General features: G+C 43.2%; 1 pseudogene; it reads left to right on the top strand.

The window, feature by feature from the left end:
- Positions 1–1147: 1147 nt before the first annotated feature.
- Positions 1148–4753, top strand: LOC119343858 (annotated as a pseudogene).
- Positions 4754–14457: the final 9704 nt, after the last annotated feature.

The following is a 14457-nucleotide window of genomic DNA, read 5'->3' as shown; positions in this document are numbered from 1 at the left end:
AACTGAATATGGATGCTGCAGTGGATGTAACCGGGGGCAGGGCTGCCGCTGGGATAATAGCTAGGGATCACCACGGTTCTTTCTTGGTGGCCCGGGCTACCAAGTGTCCAGGTGTAACAGACCCGTATAGCGCAGAACTACTGGCTATCACAGAGGGAGTTCGGCTAGCTCGTGAGAAGGAATGGAACTTTATAGAGGTTGAATCTGACTGTCTTACTGTCATGGAGGAGTTGAGGGAAGATGACTGCAGGTCGCTGGGAAGTCATGTTATCAGAGAGATCAAATCTTATCTATCACATTTCCAGGGTGTTTGCATCAGGCACGCTAGAAGGGAGGCCAATGAGGCGGCTCATTGGACTGCAAAGAAAGGATTAGACATAATGCCAAGAACTGTAACGTTTGAACCAATCCCTGTTTTTTTGGTTGCTGTAGTGCAATCAGATGTAAACCGTCTTAATGTTGAATAAAGTGCCTTCAAGGGCGGTTCTCAAAAAAAAGGGGTTGTGGTGCGCGGGCTCGATCGAAACACGTGGCAATCGTGGGACGCGGCTGGCGCAAGCATGTTTACATACGGTAAGGTACTACTATTTGGTAAGAATCTAAACATATCCCTTAACCTTCTGTAGCAACATTTAAGTGCATACAAAATAATTGTCAAAGTTTCATCTTAGAAACTGCATGACTAAAATATCATGCATTTCAGAACCGTGGGAGCACATTGTGCCGTGTACTTTTTACACTACGAAGGAAATAAATGCCTTTAAAAAACAAATGAAATTAATGAGGGAAATAAAGGAGTACCATGTATTCTGGACTTCTGATCCGGGGACCACACGCCAGTAGCCCTAGGATTTGCATGCCAGCTATCTTGTAGTTATTTCACCAGTGCTGGCACCTCGCCGGCGTGGCCAAAAACGTGATAGGAAACGAAAGAAAACAAATACATCCCGCCCAGAGACTCGAAAGGAAAGTAGTAACCCACCCGCGTCCTCCGTTCCCCAGTTTCTTCCACCCTCTTGACGCCGGTTCTATATAAAGCAACAAAGCAACAGAGTGCCCCAATAGATCCAATTCCACCTTCCTCCTTCAAGAGCTCCGCCTATCTCTGCCAGCCCGCCGCCGGCGAACCTAGCACGAATCTCGTGCCATGGACACATCTCGCGCCGGCTCCTCCTCCAACCCCACCCCCACCAGGCGTCGTCTCACCGTTCCCTTTCATGGGCGGCCTTCACCAACCCCGCTGCCGGCACACCCCGGTGAATGGCGCTCCCGCGCCGTCTCATGGACCGTGGAGAACATCTACGAGGACTTCTCTGGCCGCCGCAGCACGCTCGTCCGAGCCCTCACCGCAGGTAAGCCATGGGGCGCTCCTTAGTGACACGTTTTTCTCTATATATGTGACGCCTACGTGCTGATGGATCTAACGCCAGTCTCTTCTTCTCCTTGTTGCCATACGCGCAGATCAGGATACATTATATGATTTATTGCGCGAGGAAGGTATGTAATATACAGATCCAACTGTCCCAGAAATTTTATATCCATTTCTTGTTACAAAATTGTAAATCTGGCTAACAAGAAATCTCAGTTCCATTTTTTATTAAGAAAAACTAGTCATCAGTTTGCTGTTGCACGGGATAGTGGAGTTCGGTATTGAAACATGGGGAAACTTTGGCTGATAGTTTGGTCAGTTACTTTTAAACATATAAGCGTGTTTATTTTTGTAAGACATAGGAAAGAAAACTTTAGATCCCGTGTTTATTTTTGTATTAAGCAGAGGCTGATAGTTTCATCTGACATGAAAGTTCAGATCCATTTTTTATTAAGAAAAACTAGTCATCAATCCCGTGTTTGCACGGTCTAGTGAAATTCTGCACTGAAACATGGGGAAACTTAGGCTGATAGTTTTGTCAGTTACTTTTAAACATATGACCTTGTTTATTTTTGTATTAGACATAGGAAAAAAAACTTCAGCTCCAGTGTTTATTTTAGTATTAGGGATAGGCTGATAGTTTCTTCTGACATGAAATCTCAGATCCATTTTTTATTACGAAAAACAAGTCATCAATCCCGTGATTGCACGGGCTAGTGAAGTTCTTTATTTAATTAAACTTAGACCGATAGTTTGATCTGTTCCTTTGAAACACATAATGGTCTTTATTTCTTATTAGACATAGGAAAAAGTATTGAGTTAGACAACTACGGGCATTTGTGGCTGTATTTTTTAGATCCTGCTGTCCCTGAAATTTTAGATCCATTTTTAATTAGAAAATTGTAAATCCGGCTGATATGAAATCTCAGATCCGTTTTTTCATGAAGAAAACTAGCCATCAATCCACTGCTCTTGCACGGCCTAGTGAAGTTCTGTATTGAAACACAGGGGAATTCAGGCTGGTAGTCTGATCAGTTACTTTCAGTCATATTTCTCCGGAAGAAAAAGGTTATTTTCAGATATACAACCATGTTTATTTTTGTATTAGACATAGGAAAAAGAGTATAGAGTTGTAAATAACTCTCTGCAGTGGTAGTATTTTTTGCGTGCATAGACTTTTCCAATTGACAAGTGTGTGAAATCAATGCGCGTGATATATATTCTTGGTGTGCTATGCCCCCAATAACCCCAAATTGATAGAAGATGTAACATGGTAGCAATTTTATGAAGGCTGCATGTGTACTGGTGGGCTATTGTATTGTAAACGCGAAATTCTTTGGTGGATGTATACTTTTTTTTGTCCTTTTCTCCTAAAGAAATACGATGGGGTTTGGTCTTAAGTTTATTATAGACACTCAACACTTGTCGCCCTCAAAACCTTCAACTGTTTCTAGACCATATCTTTTCTAGGACTCGATTATGCATTACTATTTACATAGAATATTCATGCAAAAGTGTTTTACAAGAGTACATGAGGACATTTATTTTCTCTTGGTCATGAAGAGGATCCATGGTTCTATTTTGAATTATCTTTAATTTTAAGTCACATATTATATACATGTATATTCACTAAAATACGTCAGATAAATGATACAGTTTTCTATTTATTTTAGTAATGGGAAATACGGACCCTCGCTATTCTGCACGGACAACGCACAGTGTATATAAACATATATACTTGTATGCGCACAAGCGATCTTTCTCACGATGACATAGAGAAGGCCGGCTTAACTTTAAATTAGCCAAAAGTAAAAAGATTTATATAAATTTGGCAAAAATAGAGATCTGAATATTTATCACGCCTCGTAATAGGATTAAAATACCTGCAAATTCTAAGCCTGCAGCCAGTGATATGAACCTCGCCATCACCAAGCCATATGCATGGCATGGGTGCTTCATAAAAATATATTTAATTAATTAAAGTGTCGAAAGCATGCAAACTAACAATCTAATCTCCTGCTTTTTTTACAATAGAGTTGTTTGACATGTAGCTACATCTAACCTGTTTGAATAATATAATGACTTTTTGTCAAATCAATGATTTGGAGAGGTAGTTTTTCTTAAATTAAAGTAAATCTCATATGGTGCCCCCAATTACAATTAGTAAATACAAGATGGCGAGGTGTGCAAATCACTGGCTGATGGAGTGGTGTGATTCATTTTCTCGCTTCAGGTAAAGAGCCAATGTGCTTGTACGGGTACCCGGACGGTAGTTGGGAGTTGACACTGCCGGAGGAGATGGTACCGCCAGGCCTGCCGGTGCCGACACGAGGCATCAACCGCCGGCGAGATTATGTGAACCGTTCTGACTACCTGACACTCGTCGCCCACCACTCCGACTCGTGGCTCATGGGCGTCACCTTTTTCTTGTCCACTCATCTCGACGCCAACTGTTGCTGCTGCTCCTACCACCACCACCACCACCACCACCACCACCACTACTACTACTACTACAACTTCGTTTCACAAACAGTTTTTTTTGTGCACTTAACATTTAGGACATTTATATGTGCAATCTAACATTTAGGACATTTCTATGGACAAACAGTTTTTTGTGCACTTAACAAACACGAGAGAGAATACAGCTTCAATAGAGCCGTAGTCCTGCAGAACTAATTGTTAGAGCCTCAGCATTAAATAATGGGCTATTCTTATTAGGGGCGATCTTCATCTTCTATTTAAATCATTATGTTTTAGTGCTTATATAGTTCCTCCATGCATCAAGAATGTCATGTGTTACATATTGCTTGCGAAGCCAATTGCTGATTTGATGATGTTGGTTTACTTTCTCTTTCAGGATACGTTTATTTGATATGGTAAACGAGATGCGAACAGTCCATGACGAATTCTATCTCTCTTACAGTCTTTCTTGGCTATCAACATTTGCGTGATACAATGCAAATAGGGAGTCGAGTGCACCAACTCAAGAGAATGTGTCCAATCCAGACGTAGTCTCTATCACACATGCTGAAGAGAACGTGCCACCTGCTCAAGACTCGATGCAAGTTTTGTCTGCTCCAAACAGGGACTCTAGGAAGCCTGCTAAAGACAAACAAAAGGATAATGAAGTTACTGACTTTTGCGGATCTTGTAATGCTCCGTATCATGCCAATGCCTTTTGGATTGGTTGTGACGGATGTGACCAGTGGTTCCATGGAAAATGTGTGAACATAACTGCCTCTGAAGCAGAACATATCAAAGAATACCAGTGTCCTGACTGCATCCGCGAGGTGATCGGAGAGTAGGATATAATATGTGCCCCATTCCTTTATTTTAGGTATGCAGTCACCCTTTGTATGAAAAATGATTAACTAGAAAGGTAGTGAGAGAGGCATTACATTCTTTTCCCATTCCATTGGGATATATGTAAGAATTCAGTTTACAATGACTCGAAACAGGCTTTCGCCTTGCTATATTAATATAGCAACCACCTAACAGAACTGTGATATCGCTGATGGGTAAACAGGACAATCAAACCCAAAAAGAGAAACAAATGCCAAAGCGATGATTTCCGGCAACCGCCGCCACGCTCCTATGCCTCTGAATTCCACCAAACTCCTATGCCTCTGAATTCCCGCGTACCAAACAACACCTTCAAGAAGGACTACAACGACAATGACACTGCTGCCCAGACAGATCCTCGGATTTCTGCTGGTATACAAAGAGGAGTGCCGACAGGGTAAACCTGACGCCCTTCAAGAAGGGAGGCGACACCCACAAGCGTCTCCGTGTTGGTGCCGGCATGAACCGGCAAAGATTTTTCCCGACCCCCGCACCGCTGGTAACTGCAGACCAAACATGGTAGTGTAGCACTTCCGCAGAAGTATGCCGACGAGTAATCGTCCCAACAAAGAGTGGAGAAGAGTATTTATGGATGCGTTTCTGTCACACACAAGGACTCATAGCTCTTGTGTGAAGTACTGCTTGGGCTTCTTCAAATACTACAACTGTCCTCATACCTGTGTTTATTTCTTATTAGGCATAGGAAAAAATGTATTGAGTTAAACAACTAAGGGCATTTGTGGCCGTAGTTTTTAGATCCTGCTGTCCCAGACTTTTTTGATCCATTTTTAATAAAGTAAATTGTAAATCCGGCGGACATGAAATCTCAGATCCGTTTTTCATGAAGAAAAATTAGTCATCAAAATCCAGTGCTGTTGCACGGGGTAGAGTAGTTCTGTATTGAAACACAGGGGAATTTAGGCCAATAGTTTGAGCAGTTATTTTCAAACTTATTTCTTTGGGAAAAAGGTTATTTTCAGATATACGACTGTGTTTATTTTTGTATTAGACAAAGGAAAAGGAGTATCGAGTTATAAACAACACCGTGCATTAGTGGTTGTATTTTTTGCATGCATAGACTTTTCCAATTGACGAGTGTGTGAGACCAATGCGCGTGATATATATATTCTTGGTGTGCCATGCCCCAATAATACCAGATTGATAGAAGATGTAACATTATAGCAATTTTATGAAGTTTGCATGTGTACGGGTGGGCTATACTATTGCAAATGCGAAATTCTTTGGTGCATGTATAATTTTGTGTCCTTCTATATCCTAAAGAAATATGATGGGGTTTGGTCTTATGTTTAATACAGACATTGGACACTTGTCGCCCACACAATCTTCAACTTTTTTAGACCATATATTTTCTAGGATTCGATCATGCATTAATATTACAAGAGTGCATGAGGGGCATTCATTTTCTCCTGGCAATGAAGAGTACCCATGCACTGTATTCTATTTCGAAATATTTGTAATTTTTAAGCCGCATATATTACATACATATTTTTTCACTAAACTACATCAAATAAATGACTTAGTTTTTGTATTTATTTTAGTAATGATCAAATTTTTAAAAAAATTGTATGGAATATGGATTCTAGCTATTTTCCACTGGCAATGCACAGTGTATATAAACATATATACTTGTGTGCGCACATGCGATCTTTTTCACGGAAGATATAGAGAGGGCTGGCTTAATTTTTTAAATTTACCAAAAGTAGAGAGATTTGAATAATTTCGGAAAATATAGAGATCTGTATATTTATCACGCGTCGGAATAGGATTGAAGTACCGGGAAATTCCAAGCCTACAGCCAATGGTATGAACCACGCCAACACCAGCCATATGCATGGCAATGGGTGCTTCATGCAAAAAACTGTAAACTAAAGTGACAAATTTGTGCCACCCAAATCTAAAACAAACACGCAAACTAATAATACAATCTCCGGCATTTTTTTTACTATAGACTTGCTTGACTCTATCACACCTGCTGAAGAGAACGTGCCACCATCTCAAGAGTCCATGCAGGATTTATCTGCTCCAAACAAGGACTCTAGGAAGCCTGCTGAAGACAAAGGAAATGATCATGAAGTTACATACTTTTGTGAAACCTGTAGTGCCATGCCAACGCCTCTTGGATATGCTGTGACATATGTGACCAGTGGTTCCATGGCAAATATGTGAACATAACTGCCTCTGAAGCGAAACATCTCAAAGAATTCAAGTGTGCTGACTGCATCCGCGAAGAGATCGGAGAGTAGGATATAATATGCGCACGCTTCCTTTATTGTTCCGTATACAGTCACCGGCCCTTTGTATGAAAAATGCTTAACTACAAAGGTAGTGAGAGAGGCATTACATTCTTTTCGCATTTCGTTGGGATATATTCAAGAATTCATATTACAATGTTAACCGGATAATGTAAGAGAAGTATGTTTTTTTTTATATTAGCCCAGATCAGCGCTTCTATGCTCTTTTAATATTTGTTTGCACCAATCTTGAAGAGCTCCGAGGCACTTAATTGCTGCAAGAACAAACTTCGACTTGTCAAATGTAGTGTAGACGTGTATAACCTGGACTTAAAGCTCCTCAAATATTAAAAATAGATTATGTCAGCTTTAGAAAAAAAATGAATGAATAATAGTAACATAAAATTATTAATAATGATAAAAAAATTCATCAAATAATAACTATATGAGGAACAAATTTCTGCGCAACGTGTGAAAAAGCTTGCAGGGCCTAGATCTTCACCGTCTCATCCACAGGGTAAACATCATCGATCTGGAGTTCTGCAATTGTGTAACAGGAAGAGAGCCTTGGAAGCTCATGTCGCGGCAGCTTGCCGGCCATCTGTGTACGCAAAATAGCTAGCTCTTGGAGGCATTGGTCTCGGCGGCAACAATTAGTTCATATACTCCCTGTTCGATGCTAGCCGTAAGATCAACTCCTCCAATAGATACTAGTAGAACGCCTTGCATTACTATGGACTACAGTGCATACAAATGAATCATACAAATGTTTAAAGTCGTCTCCAAGATCGAAGATCATTTCTCTCTCATAAGCCATAAGTGCAAACATATTCAGACATAAACGAGTGCCCTGCTCCCCGTAATCCAACCGTCTGAACAGTCCGGGCTCCCAAATCAAGTCCATATGTGGAGGAGAAATGTGGTTGTCCGAACTATCCGTCATGTTATCTCCAACACGCGGTCCCAACACAACAAATCCACCCTAGGACACACCATTCCCTTTTCCTCACAGACCCTCCCCTTCCTGCTTGTTTTCCCATTGTAGCGGGATATTTCTTGCTGGAGCCCTCTCTTTTAAAATCGGATGAAGCCCACCTCGCTTTCGTCATCCTACCCCCCGTGTCCGTGTTGATTCGCCAATGCCATCAAGGGGGACGAGGCATGTGTCACCTAGGACGCCCTTCGATCCAAGAAGGCAGACCCCATATCTCCTGAGCAATTGCCACATTGTAACATATAGTTGAATCTCGTGCATGACCGCGAAACAAAAATATAATTTCTTTTGTTGGGCATGCAACTGATACGCCACCGTGTCCATTATTAACTCTTGAATCAACCAACCAAGGAATTTACCCTCCTTGCGAAAAAATTGTATAACTTGATGAAATTAAATGAACCGCCCTCTCATACAATTTTCTGCAAATTCATCTCTAGTGAAAGGAAATTCCCCACATTTTTAATGTAGGGAAATTATTCCACTTAGACATCCATGACTGAACATACCAACTTTACCCCCATCCCGCTCACTCTCAACCCTCACTTTTATCACAAAATCCACGAACTCGTGTTTTAAATGAGACAGCGATCAATGCCACCGTGGGAGGCCAGCATCAAGGGACAAAGGGGGCAACCGCCTTCGTATCTTAGTGCTAATTCAACCCATGGTGACTAACTTAATTTAATTCCCTTCACTTGACGTCTCGCACACTAATTCTACCCATGACCAGTTCTGCTCTAGCCATTCTAAGTAAAACACAATGGTAACATGCCCCCTTGAGAAGTTATGTCGGTAAAGTCTTTGATGAGGGAGAACCAAGACATACCTCCATTGTTGATGTCCCTCTCTTCTTCATTTGGTGCCTTTCATCAGATGGCCCGATGAACAACCTAGATCCCACGATGGCGAGCTAGTACTTGTTATCCTATCGGTAATGAGATATGGGTGGAGCTGCACACTGGTGATGGCCGCTCGGCCCAGACGTGGCATTGACCCGTTGTCGTCAAAGATGAGTACCCAGGGGTTATACATAACCATGGTTCACGGGCCCATGAGTCCCTCCATTGTGTGGCGGCCCTCTTGGTCATCTCGACTGTACTAATGATGAGTGGGTGGTGCTAACCATGACAGGATGGGAAATCGGGGTTTGAATCAGATGACGTGGATAAACTGATCGTGTCAGAGCTTGCTCATGAGCATGAGGTGGCGTGAAAGACTAATTGTGTGGGGTGTAGTATTTTTGTTTGTGTATCTATTTATATATGCAAAAGAAAACTCGTTGTTCTAGTTTCCACTAAAATGGAATACACTCTTGCTACTGTCATTATATGCATAAGCACAAATATGTTTGATTATTATTTTGGAGCACATGCATAATTAAGATTAAAATTTAAAAAGCTATTTTGCGAGACACCTCTGATGATCCAAAACTGTTAATTTCTCCATCAATCATCAATGGCTACACCATTCTATCTCATTTCATTTTACATGATGCTAGTGGTAAAATGAAGATAAAAGTGCTATGAACCATAGACAGACGACATTGCTAAGCTGCAATGAAAACCAACAGGATGTTATATGTAGTGTTCACACCGTACACACTCACAGTTGCATCACCGGAAGGCCAAAAATCTGTGAATGTAGAAGATGGAAAATAAACATTATAGTGGACGTGCAAAAGTGTTGTGTAAACCCAATCCTTGGCATCTCCCGCTTGCCACCATCTCCATCTCCACCCAAAATCTGCACTCATCACAAGTTTACAAGAATGAATTGAAGAGATGAGTGGTAAGGAACATGTGAGTGCATCTGGCAAGTGGGAACACATTAGCTTGGTTCTTTCATGCCCTATCAAATTTGTTCAGTCAAGATAGTGCATCATATCTCCAAATACTTCAAGGTCAATCTAAATGAAATTCAGTACTACATACGACAGAATTACCTGCACGGGAAGATCATGAAATACTCTATATAAAATTCAGATTGGTTGAGCTACCTCGTCGTAGGACCGGAAAACCAATACTAACTATGTCGGCTCTTCCCTGTCATATCTTCCATGATCTGAACCACTGAGTTTCAGAAGCTCATAATTATATGCCAGATCGCTCAATCCTGATGAAGAAAAATTGAACAGTTAATTGCATTAAAGTTTTCGGTACAATAGTATGTTGTACAAAAATGAGTTAAATGAAGCACTACATGTTAGTATTATAAGATGTTGCCGATGTTCATACCAGGTAGTTTGGGTGCAAAAGGTTTTAAACAACGTTATGGTCTAGATTATGAAGATACTTTTAGTCCTATTGTTAAATCTGCAACTATCAGACTTGTGCTAGCTATTGATGTGTCAAGAGGTCGGAGTTTGAGGCAACTAGATGTTCAGAATGCGTTTTCGCATGGTATTCTGGAAGAGGAGGTTTACACGAGACAACCACTTGGGTATGGGAATAAGAAAACACCCCACTATGTTTGCAAGCTTGACAAAGCTCTTTATGGTCTGAAACAAGCACCAAGGGCGTGGTACTCAAGATTGAGCTCTCAATTGAGTCACCTTGGTTTTGTTGCATCCAAGGCTGATACATCACTTTTTATTTATAACAAGGCAACCACAGTTATATTTGTATTGATATATGTTGATGATATTATTGTTGCAAGTTCTTCACAAAATGCCACTAATGCTCTTCTACATGATCTGAGTTCAGAATTTTCTCTCAAGGATCTTAGTGATCTACACTTCTTCCTAGGTATTGAAGTTAGGAAGATTCAAGATGGCGTAGTACTTAATCAGGAAAAATATGCTACTGAACTTCTAACTCGGATTGGGATGAAGGATTGTAAGCCATCACCCACACCATTATCTTCTTCAGAGAAACTTTCAACATTTGAAGGTGGACCCCTTAAGAAAGAAGAAAGCACAAGATACAAGAGTACTGTGGGAGCTTTGCAATATTTGACATTGACAAGACTAGATATATCGTTTGCTGTCAACAAGGTTTGTCAGTATTTACATGCACCTAATACTGCACACTGGACAACTGTTAAAAGGATTGTGAGATACATAAAGTATACTGTAAGTTTGGGTCTTCAGTTTAGACGCTCCAGTTCTACTCTTGTTAGTGCTTTTTCCGATGCTGACTGGGCAGGATGTAGTGATGATAGAAAATCAACTAGAGGTTTTGTAGTATTTTTTGGATCTAATCTCATTTCCTGGAGAGCCAGAAAACAGGCTACAGTATCAAGGTCAAGTACAGAAGTTGAGTACAAATCTTTAGCAAATGCTACTGCTGAAATTATCTGATGGAGTCATTACTTCATGAGTTAGGAATTAAACAACATCGTGCGTCTTGCTTATGGTGTGATAATTTGGGAGCAACCTATATTTTTGATAATCCAGTCTTTCATGGTAGAACCAAACATATTGAAATTAATTTTCACTTTGTGAGAGAAAGAGTTGCAGAGAAGAAGCTGGACATACGGTTTATTCCTTCCAAGGATCAAGTGGCAGATGGTTTCACTAAAGCTTTGCCAGTCAAGCCATTTGAAGAATTCAAGAGAAATTTGAATGTAGGATAGTTGAGATTAAAGGAGGGTGTTAGATGATACGGTTTAAACCTATTGTAATCTCAACTGTCTCCTATCTCTATTCCCTCTCGTAACTATCTCGTTCTCTCTTCTCTGTACGAGCTATATCCTAGCGACCAGCCTTGCCTTGTACGCCACGAATAGGGGCTTTGCCTGTCGCACATAAATATACATCACGCGGCTCCTTACGAGGAGTAGGAACGCTTCCACCAAATCTTACAGTCTTAATTGCCAGATTTGCTGCCACTACGATGTACTTCTTGAAATACACAGCAGATGCCATCAGGTGTTTGCTAAGTGTAAATTTAGTCTTCTAATACTATCACACAGTGAAGGCCATAATGTGGGATCGACATAGTAAAGGCCATAAAGTGATTGCTTACTGTAATTAAATAATAAAGGAAGGTAGCGTTTAATACATATTGTTTCCTGTCAGTCTTCTGATCCTATCACACACACATGTAATATAATCATCCATGGAGTTGTAGCAAGAAGACAAGGGAGGGTGTGATCTGGGAGGGAAACCAAACTTGTTTGACCTCGAAGCCGAGACGGCGCACGATAGGCTGCTGCACTTCCTCGTTACTCCAACTTCTTCGGCATATATACCTCTGACATGATCCTGTAGGCGCCTGGGATCACAAAACTACATGAAGCTGTTGGCCAAGCATAGACTTCTTGTCATCACATGCAGTTGTGAACAAAGACGACCTCACCTGCAGTGTCGCCAAAAACGTGCTCCTCCCCACAAGCGCATCAAATTACCGCTGCATTGAAACGTCGTCACCCTTGATCCTTGGCGGCTGCGGCGTAGAGGAACGTCTTGAGAGGTAATTCGAAGGTATAATCAGTGGCGTTGTTGGGGATATAACTATTGGTATGACCCGCCCAGGAGGGGCTGGGTTATACTTACAAATATTATTGAAGCCTAAGACCCAGGATAGAGATGGCGGTTCAATTGAGGGCCCAAAGCCCGGAGGTGACTTGAGGCCCGTAGAGATAAACCGCCATGTATACGTGACTTGTATTGTAAGGCAAGAATAGTTAAGAGACCGAGACGGACACTGTTTATGAGCCGGCCGGGTCTCTGTAGAGCCGCTGGGCGTCGACCTCTGTATATAAATGGACGACCCGGCGGCGGCTCAGAACAAGTATCATCAACTCGAGAGCTAGGTCAAGTGATTTGCTCCCTGGTTATCAAGACATCAGCAATCCCACTCAAAACTGGATCGTAGGCTTTTACCTTCACCGTAAGGGGCCGAACCAGTATAAACCTCGTGTCCTTTGTCCCGATTAACCCCTTTGAGCTTCCTAGTTGCGATGGCTCCATGACTAAGTCCTTTCACTAGGACATCTGCCGTGACAATTCCACGACAGTTGGCGCCCACCGTGGGGCCAGCGCACGGTGGATTTGAGTTCTTGAAGGGAAGCTTCGAAGGGCTCAAGGGATACGCTGTGGGCCAGATGACCAAGAGTCGTCGCGGCAAGCTCTACATCGACGACGCGGGCTGGGGCCCCGACGTCGGCTCAATTGAGTACGGGTACCGGGTCCCCTTCAGTGGAATTCACGTCTTCATCAGCAAGATCGGCGAGCCGGGCCCTGAGCTGGATATCTGCACCGACCTCGTCGAGACGGCTCAGCATGCGAGACCCTCCCGGGCTCTGCCTGCTATGAACTGTGCCTTCGTGGGATGCATCCATGGAGGGCTCTCTGAAGGATCTGCCTCTAGGGGTGAGACGACCGTCTACTCCGATGATGAGTCGTCCATGGGTGAGACAGATTCATTGTATCAACTGCAAGATGGCGGGCTCGGGGCTGTTCCGATGGCAGCAGTATTCCGGATTGCCTCGAGCCACCGAGCAGAGTCGGAATCTTCATGGCCGGCAGACAACCTATCCAAGACTCCACAACTGCGGCGGCCATGACCTCCGGGTCAGCAGCAGCCTTGGCAGGAGGCCCTATGCGCTTGCCGGCTCAGGTATTGATGGATGTCACAGATAAGCTGACCACTCTGTTAACCGCAGTGGTCAACCGGGCGGATCAAGCTCGACATGATGCGGAAGTGGCATAGTTAAAATTGGATATGGTGCAGGCTAAGGAAGACCTAGCAGCGGAAGACGTCAGGATAACCGCAGAGCGGGCGGCGCAGGATGTTTAGGCTCAGCGGATTCAGGCACAGACTTTCCGGCTCACGCAAGATCAGAACGCGTCTAATGAGGTCATGAGGAGAAGACATCAGAAGACTCAGTATCGACTCCCTCCGGTTTACGATCCTCGAAACCTCTTTCACACACCTGGTGCAGGGCCCAGTAACCCGCCGTGGCTCTCCCCGCATACTGAGGCAGACCGGGTTGCAACACCTGGGGTCGGGGCGCCGGTTCAGCCACAGGTGATGGGGCCTCCCCTCCTGAACACTGCTCCACCTTAGTTTGTACCAACACCAGCAGGTCACTATTCTAACCCGTTGGAAAACATGATAGTGGCGGTGGCACGGCTGGCGGCTCTCCCAATTGATGGCGATTCTCCGGCGGCGGTTGAAACCCGCTGGGTCAGAGAACTTCTTCAAACGGCCTTAGCACAATTGTAGGCGTACTCATACAGCCGGGACAGGATCCATTCAACCCCTCGTTCAAGCGAAGCCCGAGTTATAGCAGGCACATGGACTCCGCGGCTGTCTCAAGCAACGTCTGGCGTCGTAACCAGCCAGGCGGGCATGACCCGACATGCCATGGTGCCTTTAACTTGGTAGATCAAGACAGAATACGTCAAGAGGCTGAGCAGGTGGCTCAGCTGACGGCTTACCAGCCGTATCCGGCTTATCCGACGACTTCTATCGAGGCAGGTGTGGCCACCAGGACCGGAGGAGTCCCCTTTCTAGTGCCGGCTCTACATAACTAGCGTTTGCCCAAGGATT

Source organism: Triticum dicoccoides, unplaced genomic scaffold (genome assembly GCF_002162155.2).
Source record: "Triticum dicoccoides isolate Atlit2015 ecotype Zavitan unplaced genomic scaffold, WEW_v2.0 scaffold14370, whole genome shotgun sequence".
In the NCBI taxonomy this organism is placed as follows: domain Eukaryota; kingdom Viridiplantae; phylum Streptophyta; class Magnoliopsida; order Poales; family Poaceae; genus Triticum; species Triticum dicoccoides.
This window is presented reverse-complemented; position numbering and strand designations above follow the sequence as displayed.